This window comes from Ictidomys tridecemlineatus, chromosome 4, assembly GCF_052094955.1.
Source record: "Ictidomys tridecemlineatus isolate mIctTri1 chromosome 4, mIctTri1.hap1, whole genome shotgun sequence".
Lineage (NCBI taxonomy): Eukaryota > Metazoa > Chordata > Mammalia > Rodentia > Sciuridae > Ictidomys > Ictidomys tridecemlineatus.
Genome location: NC_135480.1, coordinates 2,316,019 through 2,339,516, shown reverse-complemented (window position 1 = coordinate 2,339,516; position 23,498 = coordinate 2,316,019). Strand labels below are relative to the sequence as shown.

At 40.5% G+C, this 23,498-nt stretch overlaps 1 protein-coding gene and 1 long non-coding RNA gene across 18 annotated transcripts in view; both read right to left on the bottom strand.

Moving 5' to 3' along the window:
• The window catches only part of LOC144376939 (uncharacterized), a 255,997-nt gene extending 251,639 nt beyond the window's left edge, over nt 1-4,358 (bottom strand). Inside the window, exons 1-3 of the mRNA XM_078045358.1 lie at nt 4,196-4,358; nt 3,362-3,426; nt 1,213-1,254 (exon numbers count right to left, since the gene is read on the bottom strand). The gene's annotated coding sequence lies outside the window, so the exon portion shown is untranslated. The remainder of the gene's footprint in view (nt 1-1,212; nt 1,255-3,361; nt 3,427-4,195) is intronic.
• Nucleotides 4,359-20,841: 16,483 nt separating this feature from the next.
• Nucleotides 20,842-23,498, bottom strand: part of LOC110597422 (uncharacterized) — a 201,062-nt gene continuing 198,405 nt past the window's right edge. For all 17 annotated transcript variants that reach the window (XR_013437327.1, XR_013437333.1, XR_013437334.1 and 14 more), the window contains 2 exons: nt 21,975-22,104; nt 20,842-21,196 (listed from right to left, as the gene is read on the bottom strand). This is a non-coding gene — a long non-coding RNA (uncharacterized LOC110597422). The remainder of the gene's footprint in view (nt 21,197-21,974; nt 22,105-23,498) is intronic.

Genomic DNA, 23,498 nt, shown 5'->3' with positions numbered 1-23,498 from the left:
TACTGTGGTCTCAAATGATATAATGTATAACTCAGCTAAGGTTTAAGATTATGTATGAACTAAATATTTTTTTTTACTCTTGTTAATTTCAAGAGTTTTTACTCTTATTTATTTCATTTTAAATTTTTCTTGTAAACTTTAACTGCTATATGTTAGTGCCTTACAAAGGTACAACTTCAAATATAACAAGCTAAATTTAATTTGAAATATAAGGCCATCATTTATAGACGGATATTATATAATGCTAACTTCCAATACTAATAGAGACCCCAATTAAATAAAAGGGGTAAAGATGACTATAAAGTTATTAACATTAAAGTTAAAGCCCAGTACTTACTTTAAGACTGGATTGCTGGATATTTAATATCAAGGCTTAAAGATTAAGGTTAAAAAGGAGGGGTGGGGGCAAGAAACACAATTTTTAGCTCTTGCCTTCTGAGTCAGCTTGAGCCCAGGAAACAAGGGAAATTCTCTAAGAGCTTTGCAACTCTGGGTCACATGACCTCCCTATCAGGTGGATTACTGGGAATCTTTAAAAAAATCTAATCAGTACACTTACTGCAAAAGAGGAGAGTCATTGAAAAAGAGAGATATCTCTGATATTTCCAAGGGAAGCCACATGGTAAGTGAGGCCTTGACTTATCCTGCTGGATGGCATTAGCAGAGCTAAACAGCTGCTCATTAGTTCCCCAACAGAGACCCCAAGAGAACTCAGCTGACTCTCAATGATAGATAAGAAGAAGATCACTTTGACCAGCTTGATCTTGAATACCTAACAAATACAGCTGAAATGAAAAGAGACCATTCCAATAAAAAAAAAATTATAAAATTCAGATGGCATTAAGTAGCTTAACTAAATGTTGTGTTTACATTCTTGATAACTGACCAGGTTAAAGATTTACATTCCCAAATTTAGCTTTGTCCTCTCTGTCCTTTTAGGCCTTATTATGAGGACAGATTCTCAGTCTGACTCCTCCTCATGAGAGATTATTGATTTCTAGCATCTTCATGATATTCATTGACATGTTCCAGATGATGAGACATTTATCTTGTATTAATCTCATATCAGCACTCATGTCTTTATGTTTCTTTCATAGACACACCCATGTTTTGAGGAGTCTCATGATTAAACACTCAAAGTCACTCCAGGTGAACTGGGAGGCATGAAATAACCACACAGAGGCAAAGAAATGTCTTTTTCTTGAGAAATACCTTTTTCTTTGGGTTCTGTAATGGCTCCTGCAACCTTGGGGTCTGTGAAAAGAGAGAGAGCAGCACAGGTTGAACCCTTTCATTGGGAAGAAGCCATTCAAATGAGGCAAATGGTAGGATTACAAGGGAAAAGGTGAGTGTAGCTCAACTGCTTCCATGTGGGCACCTTAACTTAAGGTTGCCCATGTGAATTTCCAGGGACAACAAAGAAAACACAGACTCACACTTTACCTTTAATCAAGCTTCATGATGGTTTCTTCATTCTCTACCTCAGGCTCCTCAAATGGGAGAGCAAGAGAAAGTCATGAGGGGCAGGTGAGAGAGAGTGAGCATATTCGGGTGTGGAATTTTTATTGAAGGACCCTTATTCTTAGAAAGTTCCATTCAAAAAAAGTCAGAAGTGGCAGGGTTACAAAGGACAAGTTAGTTTAATTTGACCCAAAGGGCTATGAGGTGAGAGGCCTACATCTGAAGACCTGCCTTCAAACTTCCAGGACCAGGGCAATGTCCAGGTCACTACAATATGTAGTGCCTGTCAAAGCCTTTCCCCTCCAAGATAGAAGGCATAAATCATTCAGAGTGGCTTCCCACACTCAACCCTTCTGGGTACCACCTACTTCTAGGGATACTCCCAGGACCACAACTTATTATCCAAACATGGGAAAAAATGGAGTATGAGTCATGGCACTATTGCTCCAGACTACATTGATCTTTCAGATCTCCATAGTGCATCAGGACTAAAGGTGCCTGAATTTGGAGTGGCTACCCACAAATTCCCCCTTGATTAATATTTATTGCATGATTTAGTCACTGGATTCTCAGTCCAAGTTCAACAAAATCTACTATTGAAACACAAAAGGAATTAGTAGAAAACATATCATTTTAATAATATAGTCAACTTGCAAGATGCAGGTTATTATTATTACTCTGACAAATACTCATCAGAAGATTTTTAATCTTTTCTCAATTTTATTGGGAAGCATTGCATTTGGCCATAGTAACACAGATGTATTTAATTGGCATGGCATTTAAGTCTATCCACAAACCACAGAGTAAAAGGCTCATTTGCATTATTCAGTATATTGTCTTCTAGGGCATTTTAACTTAGTTCCAATTCTTCCATCAGAACTTAATTGACTATGAAGGATCTTGGAAGTGATTTAAATCAAATCTGAAGAAAATTAACATGTTGTAAGTTTAAAACATAGCCATAAAGACTATAATTATAGAAGCAAGGAATGATATTTAATGTAGTCACTTTAAGGATCATGAGATCAGGAGCTTGCCTAGGTCTGGTTAATTAGCATGCACCTGTTTCAAAGCCTGAATGTTAACCTCAGCATATTATAGCTCTGAAATGTTAGCTGGAAATAACTAGTGACACAATAAGAGAAGTTGCATTCTTACAGGCTACAGGATATTTAACATCCTTTCAGTTAATTCCCACATTTAAGGAGTTTTTATGTCATAAATGTAAATATTTTGAAGGTAGAAGTCAAACATCAAAACATCCTTTTGGGTGCCAACTCAGTGAGGGTTAGGTTATTATAATAAACCTCCAGGTGTTACGGCATCCTTGCATAATCAGCTTTGTCTATTCTGGGAGACCAGTCTAAAATATATCCCCTATTTCTAGATATTTTCTGTCATACTGGCAAGACATTTGCACAAGCTATCCATTCTACAATTCCTATTGTAGAATGAGGAGGAGAATAATAGGTGGATATCTTATGTACATAAATGGCCAGTATAGAAAAAAATCTATTGTTTAATTAAGAATGTGAATTTATTTACTAAAATTAATACTTGCCTTAAACAATGAGAATCATTAGGCAATAAAAACCTTCTTGAAAGGAAATAAAATTAACATTTTAATAGGCCTTTATTATGTGAAAATATGGACAAAATCTTAGCTCACATCAGCATAGTAAAATCAAGAAAATAGCCTGAAATACTCTTGAATTAGTTAAAATTTTTATAGTCAGTCCAGTACATATAAATCTCTTTTTCAATTGTTTTAACTTTTTATATCATCTGTCTACATAATGATATACAGATTTTCCTTTTTAGAAAAACACTTTTATCATTAAAATCCAGAATACAAAAACTTTGTTTTACCCAAAGATGATTCATTTCTTCCTCTTAGTACCTCCAATGTGTGCTTCCTCTCTGTGGAAGTATCTTCTTTTCCTTTTAGAATTCTTCTTGGTTTTTCTTTGGAAAAATATTTAAAAACCTTAGACTCTAACAGATTATTATACCTTGATAAGAAGAAACATCTCAAATGAAACTATAATTAAAGCCATTGGATATTTCTATAGACAAATTTAGTTATATTTGTTTATTACCTTATAGAGTTTGTACAACAATTTGAGAGAGATTAGTTGATGGTTATATTATCTCTTGAAAGCAAAATTGTAGTAAAATACATTTATCTCAAATACCTGTAACTAAAAGGCAGAGCATCAGAGAAATGCATGTATAAGTAATATATAAATCATGTGTTTTCTGTTGAAGAAAAACAATTAGATAAATATATACTAATTAAACAATTAGACACACATGCTAATTATTTAATCAATTAACAACTATAGGTATCCAAATCCCTAGGAAAATATGTATTAAAAATAAGGGCATAAATTATAATTACATTCAACCAGGTGGTTCTTATGATATTTGGTCCATTTTAATTTTTCTTGGATTAGTAGTGCATTGTTTCATATTTCTGCTATAACATATTAAGATCCTTCTGTATACATTTACTTATATCTTGTATATATATAATCAAAAATGAGAATGAGGATTCTTTGATTATCACAGGGACATTGCTGGCTTTTGTTCCTAAGACAAGCAAATGCTTCCTCATAATCTTCAAAATTAAAAGCAAAATATAAAGAAGCTTATGTGTTTCTTATAATTGTTACATCATCTCTGCAATTTTTCTTAATAATACAACTATAAAGAAAAAAATTTCGTACATTACCTTTGAAACTTTGAAAAAGTTAGACTCAGGGATGCAATGTAGAAGCATGTGGAATTAAATTTTGCCTGAAAAAAAAATCTTTCATTAGTATTTATAGGTGGATACTGTTGAAAATGCAGTCTCTGTGCAGCTCCTGGTAGCAGGGATGAAACAGGAAGTACAGGTTAGTGGCTGGAAAGTGGGACCAGAAGTCCTGTCTGAGTGACAGTGAAAGGACCAATGGGAAGCTGGGAAAATATAAGAAGCAGGACCAGGAAACAAGCCTGGGCCTTCCAGGCTTCCTGTTGTTACCTTGGTGATGGAAACAGCAGGGACCAGCTGTTCCTTGTCTGGGGCAAAGGCTCCCTGAGCTTCCCTGGCCACTTGCATTCCATTTGATTTGTTTGTATTTTCTGCAGCTGGGGAGGATCCTAGGGTGGGAGGCAGCTTGCCTTGTCTCTGCTCCCTGTGCTTGCTTTTAGCTGGTGTTCTCCTGTCTTTTCTATATTTCCTTGCTGCTTGTGGGACTTTAAAATGTGTGTTTTAACAGCAGATGCCAGTGTTACTATCAGATCTTAAGGCAGTCTGCATTTGGTTGTTTAAGGGTTAAAGCACTGCTGGTGGTGGGTCTAGTTACAGACCCCATTATAGAACAGTGGCTAAAGTCTTTTGATTCTGATGTGGTAGGTCAAGAATATAGCAAAGAGCTTCAGCATAACCTGTCTGAGTATTCACAAAAACAATAGAAAAATAAAATTTACTTCTCTACTGGTAAAGCATCCTTGTATCAAGTCTTATCACAAATTCCTTCTTTCCTTTTTCTCACTCTCCAAGCACAGACTTCTGGTACATAAACTCCCCCCAAAAAAACTTTACCTAACATTTTACAATATAAAGATTCATAAAAACAATTCAAAAAAGTCCACAGAAGTGCTTTTCCCATGGCAGAGGACTGAAATTAACAACATATCCCATGAGCATTAGATTGGATAGAGAGAAAGGATGGGAGAGGATGGGAGGAGTAGGGAGGATAGGAAGGGCAGCAGAATAGAATAGACAATATTATTGATGTATGTACATTCCATATATGTATTATGTATCAAAATGCATTCTACTGTCATGTATGACTAAAAAAAAATAAAAATCTTAATAATTCTTTTCGGTTTTTTGGAGTGTCTAGAATTATAAAATCTTTTTTTCTCTTTCTAAAGGCAAAATATTCCCAAATATTAAAAGTGTAATGTCACAGATTTTTCTACTAATTTACTTACATTCTACAATTCAGCCCACAATAAAAACAGTCATGAGCCATGGCACTACCATGCCAGACTACAGTAATCTTTCAGATCCCTGTGGTGCATCAGGACTTAAAGGTGCATGCATTTGGAGTGGCTCCCCCACAACATCCTGCACAGGTGGTGGAATTTGGGGGGTTGTTTTCCATAAAGCAGTCTAGCTGTGAAATACAGCCAAGAAAAGAAGGCAGTGAAAAATCCACTACACAGAAAGTAATTTTGAAAATCAAGGATGGGATGGCTCTTTAACCTTGCAAATCAAGCTTCCACACTGGGAAGAGAGAGCCCAAATTTGCGTTACTATATATGGAGAAACTTCAAAGATTTTCCATACAATATTCTTCTGCCAAATAAGGTAGAAGGTGGGCTGTCCAGGCCCAGTGGGTCATACCTAATTCTGAAGCTACAAGAGCAGCTTTTTCAGCCAAGGTAAGACTGAAGTCACTTGCATTGCATAATTCATGAAGTGGGAGAAGCCACAAAATGACTTGCAATGCCAAACCAAAATCTCCCTGGCTCAAGGCCAAGTGAAGACACTAAATAGCTCAGGAGTGGCTTCCCATCCCCACCTCAAGATGACTTTACAACCTGTTCTTCATAAATCAGACTTTTACCATGGACCCCTTAACCCACCCTATCTCTAATAGGAAACTCCAACTACTTGTCCCACTGCCATACTGCCAACTATAACCTTGTAGAAATAATTGCAATCCTCCTCACTTTTTTTTTTTACAGCAGCAAGGAGTCCCTAGAATTGGATGGGGAAATAAAATAAAATTTTCAGTTAGTGTAGAGAGGTAATTGGGTCAGATCATAAAAAAAGTTGGGGACCAGTTTGGGTCCAAAAAGTTGAAGATCACCTCTGGAGGATTAAAATGTTCAGACTTCCAGAGACCTTCTTCTATTCTATCTAAAATAGCATACTTCTGTTTCAACCTGAAGCTTATAAGTTCTTTGGAGAGAACAAACCTCAGGAGACCACTGATTTTCAATACCTATTCCAGACAGGAGACTATGTCTACAGCACAAAGGTGTCTCCTAAAAATTAATTAATTAATTAATTAAAGAAGAAAAAGAAGAAAGATAGAAAAAAGAAAAGAGCAAATAGCCCTAACAGGCCCCAACCACCTTCTAAATATAAGAATAAAACATGTTGATCATGTTCTGTCTATTACTCAGACTGTTTTATAAAACCCTAACTGCTAAAATAACATATTTTGTCAGTCAAATTATCATATGTTTGGCAATTACACCCTCTCCCTGGATTCAGAAGGTAAATCAAGGGTTTGATTTTTTCTAGAAAAAAATTGTAATATTATAGGCCAAACTACATGTGCCTTGATCAGAAAAACTCCATTCTACCTTGAGATTCCATTTAATATAAGAAAGATTTGTTCCATGGGAAACCTCTGCCTCTACAACGTCCTGCCAACCACAAACTGTTTGGCAAGCCATGGTGGTTGAAAAATGTTTTTCTTATTCTTATACAGTGTATTATCAAGAAATACAGTTGTAAGATGTTCTCTTTTAGTTGATATTTCTCACGGGAAGTGTACTGTATCCTGAACTGGGATATTCAGACCTACCTACTATATAGCTATGGTTTTGAATTACTGGTAGATTGCAGGTTTGGGCTACAAAAGAGATACCCTACTTTCTGCAAGAGGTTGAGATATGCAGAGGCAATGTGATCAGTGGCCCTTGGCCAGCCAGTGAATAAATGTCCATGTGTTTCTTCAAGCCTCATCCAATGATATATTCAGAACATGCCACAACACAAGGCTCCACCATTCACTAAATCAGTACCAGAGGCCATGAGCCTCATTAGTGACGTTGGAATGCCCTGAATTTCAGTGATAAACTGGGAAAAGCTCTGAACACCAATTAGACACCAGTGAAGGCCTGAATGCCAAGAGACATTTGTGAAGGCCTTTAAATCACATGAAATTATGAAAGCACTTGAGTATCCTTGACATACTATGGACAACACTGAATCATGGCCAAATCCTGGAGATAGTCCTGAGAACTACTGATATACTCTGGAAGTAATGAGTCCCACTAAAGAATATGAAAATGTCTTGAGTTTCAATGTTGAACAGCAAAAAAAACAAGGGGAATCAGGGAAAGATCCACAAACACATTTAGAGCTGGTGGAATCCCAAAATCCTACTGACAAGCTACTAAGGTTTTTTAGTCTCACAGACGAACTGGAGGAAAATCTAAGACCAAATCATACCTGAGCCTTCAAAAAAAATCCCTAGAAAATACTCTGAGGTCTGATAAGCCATTGAAGTGAACACTGAGCCAGACTGAGACTCTGGAGAAAGTCTTGAGCTTACATTAAGAAACATGGAGTAGCCCTGAGTACCACTGACAGAGTGGTCAGGCCCTGAGCAATACTATGATAATGTGAATATCCTTGAGTTTCAATGACATACTAGGCAAGGAACTAATCCCCATTGAGACATTAATGAAAGCCAATTTTTCCAAGAATTCTGGGAAAAAAATCTAAGCATCACTTGATATTAAGAAGCATCCTAATACCCGTTGAAAGATTAGGGGTAATCCTCAGGCCTCACTATGATAGTTAGGAAGTTTCTAACACTCAATTAAACACCAAGAACACCACTTTGATGCAGGGAATGGCACTGAGCTCCACAGAAACAAAGGAAAAATTCCTGGGATTCAGTATAAAATGCTGAAAGGCCCTGAACCCAATGTTTCCATTGGGAAGATTCAGTGTCACTCTGATGCTGGAAGAAACACTGAATATCAACTGATTCTCTGAGAATAACACTGAGCCTATTGAGGAACTCAATAAAATCAAGAAAAAATGGAGACACTGTGGATGGCTCTGAAGTCCAGGGAGGTCTAGAAAAGGCAATGAGACCTATCAAGACCCTCGGAAGGAACCTGAGCACAAGGTGATCATGGAAATGGTACTCATCTGACCTTACAACCTGTGAAGGTCATGAGACCACAAAGACTCCTAGGAAGGCTGTGAATACATCCGCCAACCTAAGGAAGACATTTAGCACTCTTAAGAATCTGAAGAAATTTTTACACCACTGAGCAAACAGTGATTAAAACACTGAGCCATTTATTGAGGCCACAAGCCTCTTCTAAGCAGAGGGCAATAATCTGGGCACCATGAAGAACATGTGGAGGTTTCTAAACATGATTGAAATTCTGAGGAAGGCCTTGAGCCCTCCTGAGACATAACAAAACAAAACAAATAAAAACAAAAGCCCATGAGCTTCTCTGATATCATGAAGAAGGCCCTGAGTGTCAGGTAGACAATGTGGTAAACCTTGGTCATCAGTGTAACCTAGGAAAACTATAGCTTCACTGACTGCTTGGAAAGGCAATGCCACCAATATGACTGTGAAGAAGGCCCTGGGAACAACTGTGACCCTGGGAATGGCAATGAACTCCACCGAGGGCCTGGAAAAGGGGCTGAGTTTACTGACACTGAACCCAGTCTACCTTTGGGGAAATATTTAAGCCGAGGTGAGACTCTGGGAATAGCATTGAACATGACTAAGACTCTGCAAAATTTTCTCAGAAAAACTGAGGGCCCAGTAGTGGTCATGAGACTCACTAATGATTTCGGGAATGCTTTTGGCTCTGTGAAAATTTGGGGAACAACCTGAACCACTGAGATCACTATTGAGATTGAGATTCTGGGAATGTTCAAGAGATCCACTGAATGCCTGACGAAAGAATGGAAGGAGAACACTGAGACTCTGGGAGACCACCCTGAACATGACTGTGAGAATAGAGCAGACCATAAAACTTATTGAGATTCTGGGCAAGGACAGAATCACACTCCATTGAATGCATATGAAAGGCCATGAGTCTCATCCTGACCTGGAGAAGTTCTAAATTCCAGTGATTCACTAGGAAAAACCTTGAATCCCATTTAGACACCCATGAATGACTGAATTCTAAAACACACTTTTGAAGGATTTTAAAATCACACACTTGTTAAAACATCTGAACACCCTTGAAATACTATGGACAGCCTTCTTTCTGACTGAGATCCTGGAGAGGATTAAAAAAAACTACTGATATACTGTGGAAGGCACAGAGGCCTAGCAAAGAACAAAAGAGAGTCATGAGCTCCCTTATTGAGTCTGAAAAGCACTGAGACACAAGGATATTCTGGAAAAGGTCCACAACCCACTTACCCCCTGATGGAATCCATAAAGCCCACTGAGAAGTTATTGAAGGGATTTAGGCACACAGAAGTTTTTAGGGAAAACCTGAAAACCAATTATACCTGAGATCTCAAAACAACAAAACACCCCTAGAGAATTCTCTGCACCCAGTAAGTCATTGGGGAAAGCACTGAGTGAGAGTTAAACTTTGAAGAAAGCCCTGAGCTTACACTCAGAAAATGGAGTGGCCCAAATGCCACTGACACAGTGGGGAGGGAACTGAGCATAACTGTCCCCTTGGAGACACTAGTAAGAGCCGTTATGTTTCCAGAATACTGTAGAAGAGTCTAAGAACCATTAGATATTGTGCACAGTTTGTAAACCTGCTGAAAGAAGAGGGTAGATCCTAGGCCTCACCATGACACTTAGAAATGCCCTGACACAATTAATTAAACTTGGAAAGATGGTGAGCACTACTGTGATGCTGGAAATGACACTTAGCTTCACAGAGACCTTGGGTAGTGCTCTGGGCTTTATTGAGAAACCCTGAATGGCCGCAAATCCAGTGTTATCTTGGAGACCACCCATAACCTCATTCTGAGGCTGGAAAAAGCACTGAACACTTGAGGAACTACCTAATTCCAGCTGACACCCTGGGAATAGCACTTAATAAGATTCAGACACTGCAAAATGCCCTGAGAAACACTGAGGGCCTGGTAATGGCCATGAGATCCCCAGAGGCCCTAAGCAGGGCTTTTGGTCCTTTAAAAACCTGGGGGAACATTCTGAACCACACTGAGATGCTGGGAATGTCTAAGATCACCCCTGAATACCCAAGGAAAAGAAAGATAACATTAAGTCTCTGGGGAAAACACCCTGAGCATGACTGTGAAACTGGAAGAGACCATGAAACACACTGATGCCCTGGGAAAGGCACCACACTCCATTGAATCAGTATAAAATGCTGTGAGGCTCTTTAGAGATGTGCAAAATCTTTCAATTCCTGTGATACTTTGGGAAGAGTCCTGCACCCAAGAGACATTGCTCTGAGTCACACTGAATTTCAGTGTATCCTTTGTACTATCGATATTCAGTGGAAGGCACTGAGGGCTACTAATGAGCATAAGAAAGCCATGAGCTTCATTGTTGATATCAAAAAGCTCTGAGACACAAGGAGACCCTGGGAAAGGTCCACAACTCTTGTTATAGTTTTGATGTAAGGTGTACTCCAAACCTTTACATATGAGACAATGCAAGAAGGTTCAGAGGAGAAATGATTGTGTCTTAAGAGCCTCAACATCCTCAGTGATTCAGTCCCCTCACTTGGATTAACTGAGTGGTCACTGAAGGCTGTTGAGGTGTGGCTGGACGAGTTGGGACTTCTGGAGCATGGTTTTCTGATATATATTTTGTATCTGGTGAATGGAGTTATCTTCTGCTTTCTGTTGGCCATGTGATTTTGTTTCCTCTGCCACACTCTTTCACCATTGTCACGAGGGGGCAAAATTGTGATGTATGCAGTTGAGGGGAGAAATAAAGGATGTCCATGAACTTCTGCCCCTTTCAATGATTTATTCACTCAAATTCTCAATGCAATTTTATTTTATACCTTTTTAATTGAGAAAATGACAATCCTTAATTATAGGCATCGCAATAGACATAATGAATTCATAGCAAACAATTCTAGATTAATTAATTCACAGCAAACAATTCTAGATTTTTTCTAAGCACTGAAAAACACACTTAATCATGATAGTCTAATGACAGACAATTCTTTTTCAAGCCTTAGGCTTTAAGTCCAGCAGATGCACTTTCACTCAGAACTGGTGATCAGGTCTGGAACCAAGGCAGGCTTTCTTGGTATGGAGTGGATGACCCATTGAGGAGAGGGCCATAGGGAGAAGTTGTGGCTCTTATCAAGGTCCAGATGAGGTGGTAGAGATTGAGAGTGGTGAGGAACATGCAGAGGCTCAGGAAATGATGAAAGTGATGGGATGTCAGGTCCTCATCAGGCTCTCCAGCTTGAGAGCATCCTTGTTTCGGCTGCTGAATTCCTGTTCATTTGCTCTATTATTTATACAAAATTTTGAGGCTTCAACCACCCTTTAAATCCCTATCAGCCACCCCCATATTTCTCAGTGACATCATTTACCCTGTGGTCTGAAACATCTGGTCTGGTGGTCTCCACCCTGATGATCTTGGTGTTCCTCATATGAGGACAGCCTGCCAGGGGCTTCACTCATGTTTAATAAGCATTTTGAGCTTTTGGGGAATTGTGGGAGGAATATTGAGATGTGTAGCAGTGCAGATGGAAAATGCTTTAGATTGTTGTAAGTAGAGATTAATGGCTGATTCTGGTGGGAGCTCAGAAGACCAGAATGGCAATAGGACACCGGTCAGTGAAGACCAGGCTCAAGAGGGTTTTAAAATGGAGAAATTTATTGGAATTTAAAGTTGAGGCCATTCTTGTTAGGTTCTGGTTGAGAAGTATCTGCATTTTGCCCAGGCCCTGAGACTTTCAATGGGGCTAATTTTAGAAGTGATGGATTTTTTTCTTAGTTGTAGATGAACACAATAATTTATTTTTATTTATTTCTTATTGATGCAGTGCTGAGGATTGAATCTAGTGCCTCACACATGGTAGGTGAGTGCTCTGCCACTGAGCCACAACCTAGCCCCAGAAGTGACTTCCTTATGTGATGGAAGAAATGTCTAGAAAGCATAGCATTCAGACCATGACAGAGATATTGCTGGCACCTTTTAGCCAAATTTATTGTAATATTCAGGAGAAGAAAGCAGAGCAGAAATATTTGGAAAAAGTTAACTTGAGAGTTCATAAAACTAAGGCTAAGGAAGTTTCAGTTGCTAAACTCTTACCGCCACTACAAAAATGCTAAAGACTTTGAACAGAGACAACAAGAAAAATGGTTTAAGGGCTTCCCAAATTCTGGCAAGTCTACACTCCAAGCTCCTGGGAGTAAAGGTGAGAAACAAGAGGGGAAACCTTCTCACCCAACGGGGCCTAGAGAGTGTTTTCCACAGGCTCAGCTACCCAAACACTCAGAGGCTGCTGAAGCCAGGGTCCCTGAAGGCTTGGTTATTGCTCAACATGGTGGCAGTCCTTGGAACCAATCATGAGGTTCTTGTTCTGCATGAATGCAGGATGCTGGAGTTAGGGATTTATGGAGGGTTCTTCCTTGGTTTCAAAGGAAGGCCTGGAAACCAGACAAAGTGCAACAGGATTGGAGTCCCTGCAGACACCTGAGAAGTCAAAGCCTGCAGATATGAGGAGGAAACTGAAGCTGCAGTGGAGACAAACCTCCTCATTAAGAAATGCCAGTAACATGGACATCATTCTTGGAAAGCTGCAGGAATTGAGCAGAGACAAGCCCACAGAACAACCACTTGGGCTACAAGCAACAAGGCCACAGGGGCAGGGAGACACAAGACCTTTGGGAAGAACATCATGATGCCACGTGTTTCAGATGTGAACACAGAACTAGAGAACCTGTTTGACCAGCTGTATTTTGGTCTTGCTCTGATCCTATCCCTTCTCTCTATTCCCCTAATTTTTTGAGTGAAAATGTTTACTTTGTACCCATTATATATTGGGTAATTGTAAATTGCTTTTAATTTTACAGAAGCTCACAATGAAAGATTGTATTGAGCCTCAGAGAAGTCTTTGGACTTGAACTCTGAGCAGTGTTGGAACTGTTCAGACCATGGAGACTCCTGGGAATGGACAAAATGTACTTTGCATTGTGAGATGGTTGTGAGCTTTTGGGGGCCAGGTGTGGAATGTTAGGTTTAGAATGTGGCGTGTTCCCCAAAAGCTCACTTGTGAGACAATGTAAAAGGTTCAGAGAAGAAACGATTCAGTCCTAAGAGCATTACTTCAATAAGTGAGTTAATTGCCTGATAGGAATTAACTGAGTGATAACTGAAGGCTGATAGGGTGTGACTGGGGAGGTAGGACATTGGGGGCATTTCTTTGGGGTATATAATTTATTTTATTTTTATTTTTTGTAGTTGTAGATGACAGCATGTCTTTATTTTATTTTTTATATGGTGCTAAGGGTCGAACTCAGTACCTCATGTGTGTAAGGCAAGCACTCTGCCACTGAGCTATAGAACCAGCCTGGGGTATATATTTTGTATCTTGTGAGTGGAATTTTCTCTCTCTCCTTCCTATTTTTCCTGTGAGCTGCTTCACTCTTCCCTCATGATTTCTGCTCCACCTTGAGCCCTGAGGAGTGGAGCCAGTCTTCTCTGCACTAAGACCTCTAAAACTGTGGGCCTTCAAATAATCTTTTCCTCCTCCACAGTTTTTTTGTTCAGGTCCTCACATTAAACCAGCAAAAAAGCTGACTAAAACAACTCAACTTAGATGCTAAAGAAGTCCCCAAACACCACTGAGAAGCTGTTGAAGGCCTTTAGCCTCATGGAAGACCCAGGGACAAAAAATAAATAAATAAATAAATAAACTGAAAGACTCCCTGAGCCCCTGTAAGCCATTGGGGTAAGCACTGAGCCACACTGAGACCCTAGAGAAAGCCCTGAGCTTACACTAATACGACATGTGGTGACCCAAAATCCATTGACACTGCAGAAGACCCCATCACTACAGAGACAATAGGAATCTCCATGAATTTTTTTTTGTTTTCATTTTTTATTAATTGCACATGACAATACAATGATCTTGACATATCATACATTTGAATCAAATAGGTATAATTTCTTATTCTCCCTGAGTTTTAATGGCACACTGGGCAAGAAATTATTCCCCACTGAGAAACTGGGGAAGGCCATTCTTTACACAGGATACTCTGGAAGAATCTAAGTTCCACTAGAGAGTGTGCAGAGTTCTTTAAGCCACTAATCAGTAGGGTAGATCCTAGGCCTCACTAAGACCCCTGGGAAGGCCCTGACACACAGTCAACCTCTGAGGAAGATGCTGAGCACCACTGTGATGGTGGGAATGGCACTTAGCTCCACAGAGACCCTGGGCAAGGCCCTTGGATTTATGGAGAAATCCCTAAAGAGCCTGAACTCAGTGATTCCTTTGGGAATTTTCAGAGACTTGCTCTGAGGCTGGAAGAAGCACTGGGCAAAACTGACACTTTGAGAATAGCACTGAGCCTCATGAAGAACATGTAAAAGATCCTGAAGACAAAGAGGACTCTGAGGATGGCTCTGAAATCCATGAGCCCCAGGAAAATCAATAAGATCTATTGAAACTGTGTGAAGTTCCTGAGTGTAGTGGCTACCCCTCCTCCACCAAAGAACCTTAATTAAGCTTCTACAGGTACCTTCAACATATGTGTTCTTATTAAGAGAATCTCAGAAAAAATTTCTGCAAAAAAAAAAAAAGAACCCAAATGTGGTTAGACTTCCTATTTCCTGTTATTGGGTCTTGTAAAAGCTAAATTTGGCAAAAGACTTTGTGATGTTACTTTTGCTTTTGTGGTAAACCATATAACCTCTGACTCATCTAAGAAAAAATGTGAGACAAAACCACTCTCTATGAACTCAAAGAAAAAAAGATACTTTTAGATAGACTCCAGAAAAAGTGGAAATCCACACCCCTCCTCCCAGTGAGTATAAAGTTCAAAGAGTTTCTAGACTCATGGTTCAGTGAAGGAAATTTTAGGATATAGCCACACTGTGAACCAGGTGTCGCCAATAACCTTCCTTCTGCTAAATCCTCAGGTGTGCAGCCTCATCTGTCCTGCATCATTTGGCAATCCACATGGGATGGAAATGGTGAAGTTGCCTCTCTTATCTCTGGAGTCTGGGATGTTGGGGAACATCGCTTCCCCTTAGCACACCACAGAGGCAACTCTACTGAAGGAGGAATGACTCACCTGACATCTCAGAGCTGCCACCTGAAGCACAACAGAACTCATGAGGAGAAGGATCCAGGAATAGGGAACGTGGAGCACCACCTGACCAAACAGGTTGGTCCCAGGTTCTTCAGTGGTAGCCCATCTGACTTCAACCAAGAGGCACACATAGGTGGAAGAGAGGCTTGTTCAGCATCTGAGGGTCCTGAATAACCTCCAAAAAGTGTTGGAGCCAATAAGGATCCAGGGGGTCACCTAATTAGTCTCTGTTTGAGGTCAGCAAGCATAGGGGAAACCGTGACTCCCTTTTGGTTTGTGTAATATGGGGGATTAAAATATTGCTCTGATCACTGTTATGGTGAGGTTGCAATAAATTACTGAGTCTGTCTTAAGCAGGAGATGGAATATTTATTCAATAGCTGATAGTCTGGATTTACCAACTGATAGGCTAAGGTGAAGAATGCAACTTTATACTCTTTGACCCCTTACAGGGGTTAGAGTACAGCTTTATAGTCCAAAACCACATTAATCATAAGGGGCTCTTGCTATGATTCAAACTAAAAAAACAACATGATATCTAAAATCATAAGCAGAAGCGGAAGAAGGTCAAATGACCCCATTTGAGTACCAGTTAAAGAATAGTTATTAACATCTAGATAATATTTCTCTGACAGGGTACACTGTCCAAAAAAATGGGAATCAAAAATATTTTACATTGAAAGAACAGAAAAAAAATGGTTTCTAAGCAGAGTGTGCTAAGAAGGATCAGGATAGTAGAGGCAGAATTTTCTCATGGGAGAAAATGACATGGAGTCTCAGGATAAATGGAGTCTGTTTGGTCATTGCTCATATAGCCTGGCCCATAACACCATGTCTGTGTGAAAGTGTAAATGAGATGAACAAGGGAAGAATTCAGACCCAACCTAAGTACAAAGTGAGTGCTGAGTCCCAATTCATGGTTCCATGGAACCTCATACAGTCTGTGGCAGAATTCCACCAACCAACATGTAGGTGGAAGCTCCAGGTTGGGGGTTGATATGGACCCACAAGGCTAAGAGGACCCCAAGTCCCTGAGAGGAGAAAGACTGGAGATGTACTAAGTGATTCTTGTCATAATTGTGTGACACCAATGCAGGGTGGAATATGGGAGGCACAAAAAGTAACTAAATCCCTTAAAGCCCTTGGAATATCTGTTGTGAAACCTTAAGAAAGGTTTTAGGAGAGACTATGGGTGAAACTTACTCAGCAGTTCTGTACTCTCTGTGAATTAGAATGGCCAAGCTTAGGTGTGGGCTGACCACCAGGAGGATCTTTCATTAAAACTCTCATTGCTGAAGTCTTTTTAATAGTTGTTGTAACCCCTGGACACCAAGAATAGTTCCCTTGATTGCTGGAAAGAGATAGTCTAGAAACACCCCCCTTGGTTGAGAGCCTGTCTAGATAGACAATCCAAATTGTTGTTAGCTCAGATTATACCATTCTCTAAGACCCCCCCCCCCAAAAAAAAGACAACTAAGCAGAGAAAATCTGACAAAGAACCAATTTTGTCCAGTGAGTCAGAAGAGAACCCACCTCCTTACATGCCACTCTACCCAACATTGTCAAGACCATGGAGACAATGGCAGTGCCCCCAGCCCCCTCATTTCCAGAAACTACAGAATATGGCCTTTCACCACCAGCTCCTCCTTCTTCTATAAGGACCTCAAGGCCAGAGGCTTCCCCAAGGAAAAAGATTCCTCCTCCACCTTGCAAGACCAAAATGGAAACCCATCCTAAGACCAGAGCCACAACCAGCTGACACCTCTCCAGATGCCCCTATGAGACTAGAGGACCTGCCTACAGTGACCAGGAGAAAATCATCTGAGGGGCCTATAGCATTTTTAAGTATCAGGCTTTCACCTCAAATTATCTCTAAAATTGGAAATATCATACCACCTCCTACAGAGAGAAACCTCAGACCATCATTGGTATGAAGCGATTCATTATCCAGACCCACTAACCTACCTGCTTGTTATGGTTTGGATGTGAGGAGTCCCCCCAAAGCTCCCTTGCATTATTGTTAGATAATGCAAGAAGGTTCAGAGGAGAAATAGTTGGGTTGTAAGAGTCTTAATCAAATTAATTATTTAATCACCTAATACAGATTAACTGAGTGATAACTAAGGTGGTAGGGTGTGGCTAGAGGGGGTGGGAATTGAGATGTGGTTTTAGATATATATTTGTATATCACAAGTGGAATCTCTCTCTCTTTGCTTACTGATCAATATGTGAACTGTTTCCCTCTGCCACATTCTTCTACCTTGATTTCTGCCTCAACTGGAGCCCCAAGGAATGAACTCGAAAACTACAGAACACTAGAGGGTTTTTCTGGGAAGAATGAAAATGAGCTGTTTGAAGTGGCCACCACAGTGTTTGTCAATCAAGACCAAGAGACCCACCAAGAAGCAGATTGAAAGATGAAGAAGATGGTTTCTCCTTGCAGCTGCCCTTACCACAGACCCAGAAGTCACCCAAAGGGGTTCCCACCAGGACAAAGCCAAAACAAATATCAGAATCAGGACCAGATGCAGAAGGATGGTCCAGACCAACCTCCTCACCCAGAGACTAGGCTGAGACTAAACCAATGCACCCACTGCCATCTAGAGGGCCACTGGAAAAATAAATGCCCCATACTGAAGAAAGGCAACTGGGATCTTTTTACTCCTTACCAGGATAAGTGAAGACAAGTCCTTCAAGAAATATACCAACCCTACAAATATGTCCCCCATAAAGCTCAATGCCACAGACACCCCTAAGATGCCCATGAAAAAATTCTGTGAGATTTGAAGACTTGGAAAATTATGATGAGGACTAGGACCAACTGGGCTCAATCCTTTTGGTCCCCCAGAAACCTATAATCCCAACACTTATAGGGGACCAACCTATGAAATTTATGGTGGATACTGGGGCTCACCATTTGGTTGTGACCCAATTTGTGGGCCCACTTTCAAAGAAAGAGACCACAATTGAGATGGCCCCAGGAAACCAACTCATCATCCTTTCCTGTTATCCCAGCATTTTAATTTAGCAGGCCATGACTACTTCATGGTCTGCTAAATTGAAATGCTGGGATAACAACCAGAGAGGATGGCATAAAAGGAACACAGTGGCTTCTCACTCTCCTATTTAAGGCCGGTTACAAAATTTCAAAAATAAAGCCCAGATCTATCAAGAAAAAGTCAAGTACCTTGGTTTCTGTCTGGCTCAGAGTCAGTGGCAACTGGGCTACAAGACTAAACAGATGACCTGTTCAATTCAAGTCCCTTCAACCTGCTGTCAAATCAGAGATCTTTTGTGATACTTAATTCTGCTGTGTATGGATCCCCAACTTTTCAGTTATGGCAAAACATGTCTATGAAGGCACACAAAGGGAAAAACAGAATCTTCAATTTGGGGGACCAAAACACAAAAGAACTTTGAGGACGCTAAAGAAGCACTCACCCATATACCTGGACACCTGGACTAGGACTCCCTGACCTCACAAAGCCTTTCTTCCTGTATGTCCATAAATGGTATGGAAGAGCTGTGGTATCTGACTGAAATGCTGGGAACATGGCACATTCAGAGCTGCAGATGGTCAGATACCAGGGCATGTTATGTGAAAACCCACATAGCCATGTGTAAGTTGTCTGGACTCTAAACCCAGCAACTCTGCTGCCTATCAGAACAGGACAACCTATTATAACTGCACTGATGTCATGGGTGAAGCGTTCTCCAGCAGAACAGACCTGACAGACAAGGGCCTAAAGAACCCTGATGCAGAATACTTCAGAGTTGAGAGCAGTTGGAGACAGCCCTGAGATTATACTCAGAAACCTGTGGTGGCTCTGAGGACCAAGGACACAATGTGGAAGGCCCTCACCACCACTGTGACAATGAGAATGTCCCAGAAGTTCAATGACACATTGGCAAGAAACTAATCCCCATTGAGTCATTAATGAAGGCCATTAGTTATCTAGAATACTGTAGAAGAATCTAAGCACAACCAGATACTTTGAAGAGTTCTTAAACCTGCTGAAATAGAAAGGAAGACCCTAGTTCTCACTAAGACTTTTGAGAAGGCCCTGATATAAAATCAAATCCTGGGGAAAATGCTGAGCACAACTGTGATGCTGGAAATGGCACTCAGCTCCACAGAGACTCTGGGCAATTCCCTGGGATTCAATAAGAAACTCTGAAAAACCCTACTGTTTGCTTGGTGCTAGGAGCCACAGCAAAAGTATTATGATACATGGCACCTTTGTTTTAGGTGACTGCCAGCTAGCCATTGAGATGATATGATTATGTTAAGATTTACATTTATATGGATATTGGACTCCTGTTCACCTAGCCTGCTACAGGACTCATGTTACGGGACTCCCAGAGAGTTCCCATTGGTTGGGGAAGGATAGTAGGAGGGAATTTCCAGGGGAGGTCTGGGCCCCCGGTTCCGGGAGACACACACACGTGTGTGGACCGGCGTGCTAGCGGGGTGCACACGGGTCACTGGCGGCCTTTTTAAAATAAAACTTTGTTTCTGCTTAAGTGGCTTGTGATTCTGTGCCCAGCTGGGTTGCGGCAGGTTGGGAAAGATTCAGAGACTAACTTTGAGGCTGCGAGAAGCAGTGAGCATCACTGAAATCCCAATAGCATTGAGCCTCATAGAGAAGGTGTTAAAAACCCTTAGAGAAGGGGACTCTGAGGCTAACTCTGAAACTCAGTGAGCCCCTAGAGAAACCAATCACACTTACTGAGAACCTTCAGGAAGGCCCAGAGCTCTTACAGACCTTGGGAATGGTGCTGTGCTTCACTGAGTATCTATAAAGGCAATGAAACCACTGAGATTTTGGGGAAGGCCATGCATACATCTGTCAACCTAAGGAACACCCTGAGCCCTCTAATACTCTGAGTAGATTTTGAACACTGTTGAGTCAACAGTGAATGAACTTGACACCTCTGAGATTCTGTAGGACTTTAGCCTATTCTAAAACCTGGGCAATAATCTGAGCACCATGAAGACTATGAGGACCTTTCTCAACATAATTGAAATTCTAGAGAAGTCCTGAGGCAGTTGGGTGGGCCCTGATCTTCTTAGATGCTAGGGTTGGCCACGAGATTTACTCATACTGAGAAAATACCAAAGATATGGATACATTGAAGAAAAATCTTGACATCATGAAGGCTCAGGGGCAGGCACTATGCATGACTGTGAACGTGGCAATGTTGCTAAGCTCCAATGACTGCATGAGAAGGCAAAGAAACCAGTAAAACATTGAAGAACCTGGTGTACGCATCTATGACACTATGGAAGGTCCTGAGACTTAAGGAAACAAAAGGAGAAGGAAGCAGGATGCAGAGGCAAAATGGCTGCTTGTCTAAGCAGCTGTCTTTATTTATACTATTAGCTTACATTAGCTCACTGCACCATTAGTACATTAGGTGTTCTGGCCGAGCATGCATTAGTTATCATAATAGTGTCTGGGAGAAACTGCAGAATGTTCCAGCTGTGGGAAACAAGACACCTCTTATTCTCCAAGAGTTTGCTCATCAGAGACACTTACTGTTTAGTACATTTCCACAGTCACACACTTGTAGCTTCTTCTTTTTTCTGTTTTGTGTGGCCTTTTGGAGGGATAACATTTGGGGTTTATTTTTTGTCTTGTTTTGTTTTGTTTTTCAGCATTGGTGGAGAAAAAATAGGGTAGGCTTTGACAATAAAAAAAAAAAAAAGAAATCCCAGTATTAGTAAACACTCACCTGTGACCAGTGACTAGTTGTTTAATCCAAGTAAGATTGGTTAACCACATGGTTAACCAATCCAATATATCTAAACTTCCATAATCCTGGATCTTTTTAATGATGTCTATAAGGTAATATAACTCTTTTGAACTGGAGGTACTATTCTCACTTAAATTAAAGCAACATATATATTTAAGATTATTATAGCCTTTATGATGTAACACTAATAAATAATCATTTGCAGCCCAATTGTGAAGACTGACTTGATAATTTTTGTGCTTCATTTAGCATATTGATTTCCATAGAGTTATAATACATATTTTTCATCATATCACAGGCCAATTTCGTAGTTTGTTTGTAAGCCTGACATTCAATCCAATGAGTACAAAATTATTCAAAAGCATAGGACATATATGAAGCGGCATATAATTTAAAAATTGATACATTTTTAAATGTATTTGCCCATAATGGCAAAGCAGAGTAATAAATGAGAAATGCAAGCAAGTACCTTTTCAGACCTGTGGGCACTAGCTCAAATAAACCCAGAATGAGTATTAATGGAAACATGGAGAAAGGAAAAAGAATAAAACTACTTTGTGGGTACCAAGAGCAACAAGAACTTACTTCTGCCAGCAAAGCAGCAAGGTCTGCATTATATATGGCATGTCCAGCCTTGTAAAATAAATAGGAGAGCTCAGCCCAATGACATCGTTGAGCATCAGATAGGTAATTTCCCATAGCTTACCAATGGGGATCAGTACCAGCTGATGAAAGTCATGCATCAGCCTGCTCCAGGTGATAAGCTACTCCCTTCTCCATTAACACATCCAGAAGGGTCCCTGTTTCAGATGTCCAGGCACCACATTGGGCATCAGCTGTAAGAAAACAAATGAAAATGAAAGCAAGATGCAGACATGAAATGGTTGCTTGTCTAAGCAGCTGTCTTTACTTATACCGTTAGGTTAGAGTAGCTCACTGGCACCATTGGTACATTATTGTTCATTATATCACTATGTCGGATACACTGGGTTATAATGTAAGATGTTCTTGTTAATGGTCAGATAGGAGTTCTGGCCAAGCATGCATTAGTTATCTTAATAGTTTCTGGGAGAAACTGCAGAATTCCAGCAGTGAGAAATAAGGCACCTAGTATTCTCTGGGAGTTTGCTCACCAGAAAAATTTTCTGTCTTTACATTTCCACAGTAAGAACACTTACATGAGACTCAGCAAGAATCTTTAGAGGCACTAGGTCTGTAGTGCCTAGCCTGAGACTCAGTTAAATGCTGGGGAGGCCCCAAGAAATACTGTGACCCTGGGAATGAAACTAAACTCAACGGAGAACCTGGGAAAATTTCTGACATTTACTGAGACTTGGCATAATCCTGAATCCAGTGTGTCCTTGGGGAATTATCTAGCCTCATTGAGACTCTGGCAAGAGCACTAGACATGACTGAGACACTGCAAAGGCCCCGTGAAAAAGTGAAAGCTTGGTAATGGCCATTTCCACTCCCATCCAGAGTGGGAGGCTGAACTAAGGTCACTTGGGTAAATTGCAGTGATGCAAAATAAAATGCAGACACAAATTACCTTTATACAAGCTTAAGTATGGCTTTCCCCAGCTCTCAGCCTCAAACTCCCCAAAAGGGAGAGCAAGTGAAAATTATAAGAGGCTGAAGAGAGAGAGGGAAGCAGGTTTGGAAGTGGATTTTATTTTGGGGGATGCTTTTCTTAGGAAGTTCTATCCAAAAAAGGGTAGAAGGAGTAGGACTGCAAGGGAGCAGGTGAGTGTACCTCAACCCCAGCGGATACCACGACACCTGAAGCTATCTGAGGAGGGACAACACTCAAGTCACTATGAAATGTAGTAACTGGTCAGAGCCCCCTGTCTCAGGAATGGAAGGTGTCTCCATTCAGAGTGACTTCCCACAGGTCACAAGTCCCTCTAAGGCCCTGGGTAAAACCAATAGCTACTTGAAAACCTGGGGAATATCCTGAACCTCACTGAGATGCTAGAGATGTTCAAGAACATGCCAAGGGAAGAAAGGATAACACTAAACTCATGGGGAAAACTCATATCATGATTGTTTTATTGAGACTTATTGAGACCCTTGGCAAGGCCCTACAATCCATGAAATCAGTACAAGAGACTGAGCCTCATTAGGGACCTGGAGAATCCCTGAAACCCAATGGTACATTGAAAAAAGAACAGAACACAACTTAGAAACCTTGGAAGCCCTGAAACCCAAGAGACACTTTTGAAGACCTTCA